Below are 7,433 nucleotides of genomic sequence, written 5' to 3' on the forward strand. Positions count from 1 at the left end.
CAGTGCTGGGACTCCAGTCGTTTACAATATATATTAACGATTTAGACAAATAAATTAAATAAACATCTGTTTGCAGATGAAACAAAGCTGTGAAAGAGCTAATAGTCAAATCTAAAATGTAGTCGTTCTTCTACAAAAGCATGATCCAGTAGAACAAAAGAACGGCTCGGTGCCAAGTCTGAATGACTTTGTAAATTGAATGAACACAATATGGAGGACAGGTTGTCTTTTCAATAAAGACATTAAGATGGCAGCCTGCAGTAATAACATGTGCTTCATTCAAGGCCATAAAGAAGCCAAGATTGAAAAAATAGCTGACACTCCAGAGATAAGTAATAACTTGTTATTGGATGAGTTTGATTTGGACCCAGCCTTCCTACCTTCTGAAAGGCTACAGAATCTTTCAGTCATGCCATATTCAGACTTGGTAGGAGTGTTTTACTGATAAGAAAAATGTATAATTGTGTTAACTCGCCTTTGTTCTGAGAGTGGGAGCCCGAGAAGCACTGAGCAACGTTTGTGCTCATTGTAGATCACCATTCACATCCGACGAATCAACTAAAGATTGCCATGGTTTTACCTTTAACAGTTTTTGTTGCCATCTGCTTTTAAGAAACAAACTTTGCCATTTGGCTGTAGTCTGCAGGGATCTAGCTGGGACCAGCAACAGATGACTGAGTTTTCTCCCCTTCAGCCGGGATCTGAAGGGGAGAAAACTGAGCTCTAGTCGGACCCTTTGAGTCTGGCCTTCCAAAGAAGCTCCCGCTAAACAACTAAGGTCCCTCAGTCTGAGGTTAGCCTGGTTCCAGACAAGATCCTTAGAAGCAGACAGCGAAGGTAAAACCTCTTGTGTAAAGGATTGGCTTGTGTAATGGAAATGAGTAAGGATTGGGGACGGCAGACTAAAGAGGTTTTGTCACAATTAAAGGATTGGACACGGCAGACTACAAAGTTTTTGTCACTAATTTTGTATTGGAAAGACAAGGCGTCTTGAAAAGATGTGTATTGAAAAGACGTTTAAGAAGGAACTGCAGATGCTGGAAAATCGAAGGTACACAAAAATGCTGGAGAAACTCAGCATCTATGGAGGAAGGTACACAAAAATGTCTGAAGAAGGGTTTCGTACCGAAATGTTGCCTATTTCCTTCGCTCCATAGATGCTGCTGCACCCGCTGAGTTACTCCAGCATTTTTGTGTACCTTGTATTGAAAAGACAATACGTCTTGAAGAGACAGTGTTTTGAAAAGACTGTTGTGAATTTGCTAACGGAGAGTGCAGCCAGATTTGGCTTTATAGACTGCAAAGGTTTACAAATAAGGGATTGGGCATAACAGGCTGAAAAAGTTTGTAACAATTTGTGTACTAAGAAGTGATTTGGTGATTTGATAAACATGTAAATAATTTGCATAAGAGTGATGGAAAGACGGCTGTACAACACATGTGTTATTTGTTTCATAGAACAAGGGGTAGTTAGATGGATTATGCCTGTAAAAGAAGAATCGAATTGTGGAATAAAGACAGTACTATTAAAAGAATGGAAAGTACTTCGGATGGAATGCCAGTGGGCAGAGGAATAGGAGATAAGGGCTAAGGCAGAGAAAGAAAACGCTGATAAGAGTTCGGAGAACAAACCCGGTACCAGGAAGTCTTCTCGAGATCCTCTCGAGACCCTATGTCTGGCAATGGCGACCCTGTCTGTAGGGGGAGGTGGCCAATCACAATCTGGATCACTGTCCAATCACAGCTCAGACCACTCCCATTTTGAACATTAGCACACCTACAATTACATTAAACTACTGCCTTTGTTCATTGTAAATTCTCCCTCCAACAGAAGACGACTTTTTCAAACTTCCCAGTCATAGTTCACAAAATTTGCCCGCCTTATAGGTAATTAGAGTGATCCAACATCCCCCACCATCAGTAGAATTTTGGATTAGTGGAGGGAATAAATAGGACACTAAAGAGTGTGGAAGTTCGTTATGACTGACAGGCCCACAGCAATGAATTAAGCACCACCATGTCAGTCTTGCATTCACAGGGGTTGAACATGCAGAAGCCAGTTGAACACAGACACAGTCCATACTACCGGGATCGGACAAAATTGGGACTATGTTGGAGGGGACTGTACCAGGTGTTACCACGACACCAACCGCCGTGAAGATTGAAGATTATTCCTGTTGGAGTCATCGGATATTGTAAATGGAGGAGAAACAAGAAAGGACAATGGGGCTTTTGACGCTATTTTTTTCCTGAGGTTGGCCAAGATGAGCTGGACTTGGGGAAACACCCCTGCACCAAGACTTCCTGAATAAGGCTGACAACTGTCCTTACGTTTATAACACTGACCAAGATGGATCCATTACCACAGGTTCTTAAAGTAACCAGAAAAAGGTGGCAGCTTATCCCGGAGCTACAGACTGAGCTGAAACAATTGAGAAATGTGCTCACCAATGCCCAGTCTGAAAATGACCATCTCGCTTCCATCACACAGCAGCTGAAGGAGAGCAATCAGGTTGTAGAGTTGAAAATCCTTGATTTTGGAGTGCAACTCAGTTACAGAACTGGATTGCCACTCCCATCTGACGAATCAATTAAAGATTGCCATGGTTTTACCTTTAAAAGTTTTTGTTGCTATCTGCTTTTAAGAAACAAACTTTGACAGCTGGGCGGCCGTGTGAGCTGCGAGGACAATGTTATGAGGCTGCAGGGCGACTTGGATAAGTTGGGTGAGTGGGCAGAAGCATGGCAGATGCAGTATAATGTGGATAAAAGCGAGGTTATCCACGTGTGGCAAGAACCGGAAGGCAGATTATTATCTGAAAGTTGTCCAATTCGGAGAAAAGTAGGTGCAACGAGACCTGGGCGTGCTTGTACATCAGTCACTGAAAGTAAGCATGCACACACAGCAGGCAGTGAACAAATCCAAGTCATGCAAAAGGAGGTAGACAATAATGCTGGACACAGCGGGTTAGGCAGCATCTATGGAGCGAAGGAAATAGGCAACGTTTTGGGTCGAAACCCTTCTTCAGACTGCAAAAGGATTTGAGATTAGGAGCAAGGAGATCCTATTGCGGTTGTACAGGGCCCTGGTGAGACCGCACCTGGAGTATTGTGTGCACCTTTGGTCTCCTAATTTGAGGAACGACATTTTTGAGGGAGTGCAGCATAGGTTCACCAGGTTAATTCCTGGGATGGTGGGACTAATGAATGATAAAAGAATGGGTCGACTGGGCTTGAATTTAGAAGGATGAGAGGAATTTAGAAGGATGAGAGGGTATATTATAGAAACATATAAAATTCTTAGAGAATTGGACAGGGTAGATGCAGGAAAATTATTCCTGATGTCAGGGGAATCCAGAACCAGGGGTCACAGTTTAAGAATAAGGGGTAGGCCATTTAGGATTGAGATGAGGAAAATCTTTTTCACCCAGAGAGTTGTGAATCTGTGGAATACTTTGCCACAAAAGGCAGTGGAGGCCAATTCACTGGATGTTTTCAAGAGATAGTTAGATTTAGCTCTTAGGGCTAAGGGAATCAAGGGATATGGGGAAAAGCCAGAACAGGGATTTAGGATGATCAGCCATGATCATATTGAATTTCAGTGCTGGCTCGAGGGGCCAAATGGCCTACTGCACCTATTTTCTATGCTTCTACTCTCTCCCCCCCTCAATCACCCCCTTCCCCCTATGTCCCTACCTCTAGCTTTATATTTAATTCTTCTTCCATCACTCTCTGAAAGCTTGTATCTACTTTTCACCCCTGGGCATTGTCCACCCATCTACCAACCAAACTCCCTTCACCTATCACTTGTGTAGGAAGGGACAGCAGATGCTGGTTTATACCAAAGATAGACACAAGATGCTGCAGTATCGCAGTGAGACAGGCAGCATCTCTGGAGAGAAGGAATGGGTGACGTTTCGGATCAAGACCCTTCTTCAGCAGACCTGCCCGTCCCGCTGAGTTACTCCAGTATTTTGTGTCTATCCACCCATCACTTGCCAGGCTTTGTCCGGCCTCCACCTCTCTTCCAGATTTCTCCTCTCTTCTACAATTTGAAGAAGGGCCCCGACTCAAAACGTTGTTCGCCCATGGTCCATTCCCTCCGCAAATGTTGCCTGACCTGCTGAGTTACTCCAGCACTTTGGGTTTTCCACGAGCTACTTACTTCATTCCCCATGAAGTGCTTTGAAAGGCTGGTCCTCTCCCACATCAAATCCAGCATCCCTGCCTCACTGGAATCTCATCAATTTGCATACAGGGCAAATAGATCCACAGAGGATGCCATCTCTCTGGCTCTTCACACTGTCCTGACTCACCTGGAAAGGACAGGGCACGTACGTGAGGATGCTCTTCATAGACTATAGCTCTGCATTCAATACGGTCATCCCTACCAAGCTCACCACCAAACTCCACCAGCTAGGCCTCAGCTCGCCGATATGCGATTGGATCCTGAATTTTCTGACGGAACGACCGCAGGCAGTGAGACTGGGCCCGCACCTGTCCTCCACTATCACCCTGAGCACCGGCACACCACAGGGCTGTGTACTGAGCCTCATGCTCTACTCCCTCTTCACACACGACTGTGTTACTGCATTCGACACCAACACCATCGTCAAGTTTGCAGACAACACAACAGTGATTGGGCTGATCACCAACGGTGATGAAACAAAATACAGAGCAATGGTGCAGAACCTGGCGGACTGGTGCGTACATAACAACTTGTCACTAAACACCTCCAAGACCAAGGAGCTGATTATTGACATCAGGAGGTCACATATTGGAGAATACGCCCCAATCTCCATCTACGGGGACAGTGTGGAGAGAGTGTCAGCTTTAATTTTCTGGGCACTCACATTTCAGAGGACCTCACATGGTCCACCAACACCGCTGCGCTGGTCAAGAAGGCACAGCAACGACTGTTCTTCCTGAGAACATTAAAAAAGACTGGTCTGCTCCAACAGCTGCTGACAACCTTCTACCGCTACACCACACAGAGAGCATATTAACGTATGGCATCTCTGTGTGGTATCTCAGCTGCACGGAGGCGGAGAGGAGAGCTCTTCAGCGCGTCGTCCACAGAGCGCAGAAGATTATTGGGACACAGCTACCAGCCTTAGAGGGCATCTACCACACACAGTGCCTCAGGAAGGCCGTCAGCATCCATAAAGACTCCTCACACCCTTGTAATGAACTGTTCGAACTACTTCCCTCCGGCAGACGTTACAAGGTCTTCTACGCCCGCACCTCCAGACTCAGGAACAGCTTCATTCCCAGAGCTAAAGCAGCTCTGAACCGGCCCTGCTGAGTGCCCCCCACCACACCCCCACCCCCATGGACTGTCTCCCTCGGATGGTCAAGTCGCACAGACACATCTGCACTTTAGTCTGTTTGAACTGTTTTAACTATTTTACTGTTGTAATGTTCTTTTTACAAGCCATGTTCTCGGGGTATCTAAATCTAAATTTTATTAGTTATTTAAGTTATGACATCGGATGGAAGCTGCATACCAAATCTCGTCGCGCTTAAGTGCAATAACAATAAAATATATTATTATTATGACATTTCTTCCCCGAACAATGTCTCTTTATCTCCTTCTGCAAAACCCTCGGCGTGACTGCGAACATGACCCGTGGTCAGCAAACCGACTTCCCACCCATCCTGCTGGCCACAGGCCTCCCGGGCACAAGCGGTCACTTACATGCGCTGAAGGTGGGACGGGGTGGTCGAGGCCCGGCCGCCTCTCTCTGCCTGCCGCCGCCGCCGCCGCCGCCTCCACTTCTTCTTCTCCCTCCTCCTCCGCTCGGCCGCCGCTCAGGCCCGAACCCGGCGCCAACGTTCAAACCGCCACCCGCTCGCGCCGCCGGCACCTACTGATGACGCATTCTCACCAACTGTCGCCTGGGTCGCCATGGAGACCGGCCTTCTCCACCCATCTCCTGACGGGGCCTTCACTCGCCAGCAGATCTTTGCTCGCCAGTTACCGGTGAGAGCATTGGAAATGAGCCTCGTAGTGAGTGAGTGTGTGCTTAATGGCCAAACAATCGAGAGTGTTTAATTATCATATGTAACCGAACGATACTTGTGTAAAAACACAAAGTTCTGAAGTAACTCAGCCGATCAGTCAGTCAGCAGAAATGTGTCGATGATCAGCCATGATCACAGTGAATGACGCTGCTGGCTCGAAGGGCCGAATGGCCTACTCCTGCACCTATTGTCTATTGTGTTCCTTCAACAACGGGATCGGCGCTTGTCTCTGCTTTAACTGCAGTGCATTGGTGCTCCGTTATCCCGCAGTCATAATGCCGCTCTCTCTCTGAGGATCTATGCTGGGTTTACACCGATGCTAATTTACACCGAAGATGCTGAAGTATTTCAGCGGGACGGGCAGCATCTCTGGAGTGAAGAGAGGAGAAGGAATGGGTGACGGGTCGAGACCCTTCCTTAGAGTGAGAGTCAAGGGAGAGGGAATTAGTGATTATGGAAGGGTAAGGCGTGAAAACGACAGATAATCACTCGCTGATCAAGGAAATATAGTATTAGCTACCCTATCTAATCGGGTGGACAGTGAAACTAGTCGGAGAACTAGGATGGGGAGGGATGGAGAGAGAGGGAAAGCAAGGGTTACTTGAAGTGTGAGATTCAAAAATCACAAATGCTTTTGAGACAAATTCAGACAAAGAAGTGTTTTTATTAATTTTACAACTTGCTCATTCCAACCTTTCATCTTACAACCATTCGTTCCAAACCGGTTTTTACATACAAATCACATTCGTTCCGTTCTTACTTCAAATAGATTATTCAATTTATATTTTCTCCCTGTCCTGCACTCTTGTCCCCGGCCTTTGCCGTCTTCTTATCTGCTACTTTCGGGAGTAACTCCCTCATCATCCTGTCTCCATCTGTTCCTAATTTGCTGTTTTTCTACTGCCTGCAACATAATCTTTACTACTTGTTTTTCCCTTCTGTGAAAAGGAATTGATCTAACTGGTCTTGTCAGACCTATATTCTTAATACGTGTTCATCAAAGGATTGGTCTAACTGTTCTTGTCAGACCTAAAGGATCTTCAAGGAGTCTATTTAACAAACCCCCTTCCCCCTCAGGGTCCTCTCCTAGGTACCTCCCTCAGGGGTCTAATTTCTACCAAACTTCTTATCTTCCCCTTCTGCCCTTTGACTCCCCGTCCTGTTGGCCGGGTGATCTTCGTCCACCCCGGCCCCTGTCTTCTCTTTCCCTTGGGTATTTTGGCCCCCTCCGGCTCTGCATTTGCCCCAACGGACTATTGGGCAGAATGCGGGGATTTGGCTTACAGCCTTTCCCCTCCCTTTTTCTTAACACCGTGTTTAATTACCTTATTTATCATAATCATATTCTTAATACCGTGTTCATCATATCTGCCTTGCCCGTACAAGGTCTTATATATTCTTAATACGTG

General features: G+C 46.2%; 1 protein-coding gene across 3 annotated transcripts in view; it reads right to left on the reverse strand.

The window, feature by feature from the left end:
• The window catches only part of cep112 (centrosomal protein 112), a 286,047-nt gene extending 280,176 nt beyond the window's left edge, over positions 1-5,871 (reverse strand). For 2 of the 3 annotated variants that reach the window (XM_055653750.1, XM_055653748.1), the window contains exon 1: positions 5,699-5,871. The gene's annotated coding sequence lies outside the window, so the exon portion shown is untranslated. Of the gene's footprint in view, positions 1-4,165; positions 4,317-5,698 lie in introns of all 3 variants that reach the window. The other variant, XM_055653749.1, reaches the window with a different exon arrangement.
• Positions 5,872-7,433: the final 1,562 nt, after the last annotated feature.

The sequence above is a fragment of the Leucoraja erinacea genome, chromosome 23 (assembly GCF_028641065.1).
Source record: "Leucoraja erinacea ecotype New England chromosome 23, Leri_hhj_1, whole genome shotgun sequence".
NCBI lineage: Eukaryota > Metazoa > Chordata > Chondrichthyes > Rajiformes > Rajidae > Leucoraja > Leucoraja erinaceus.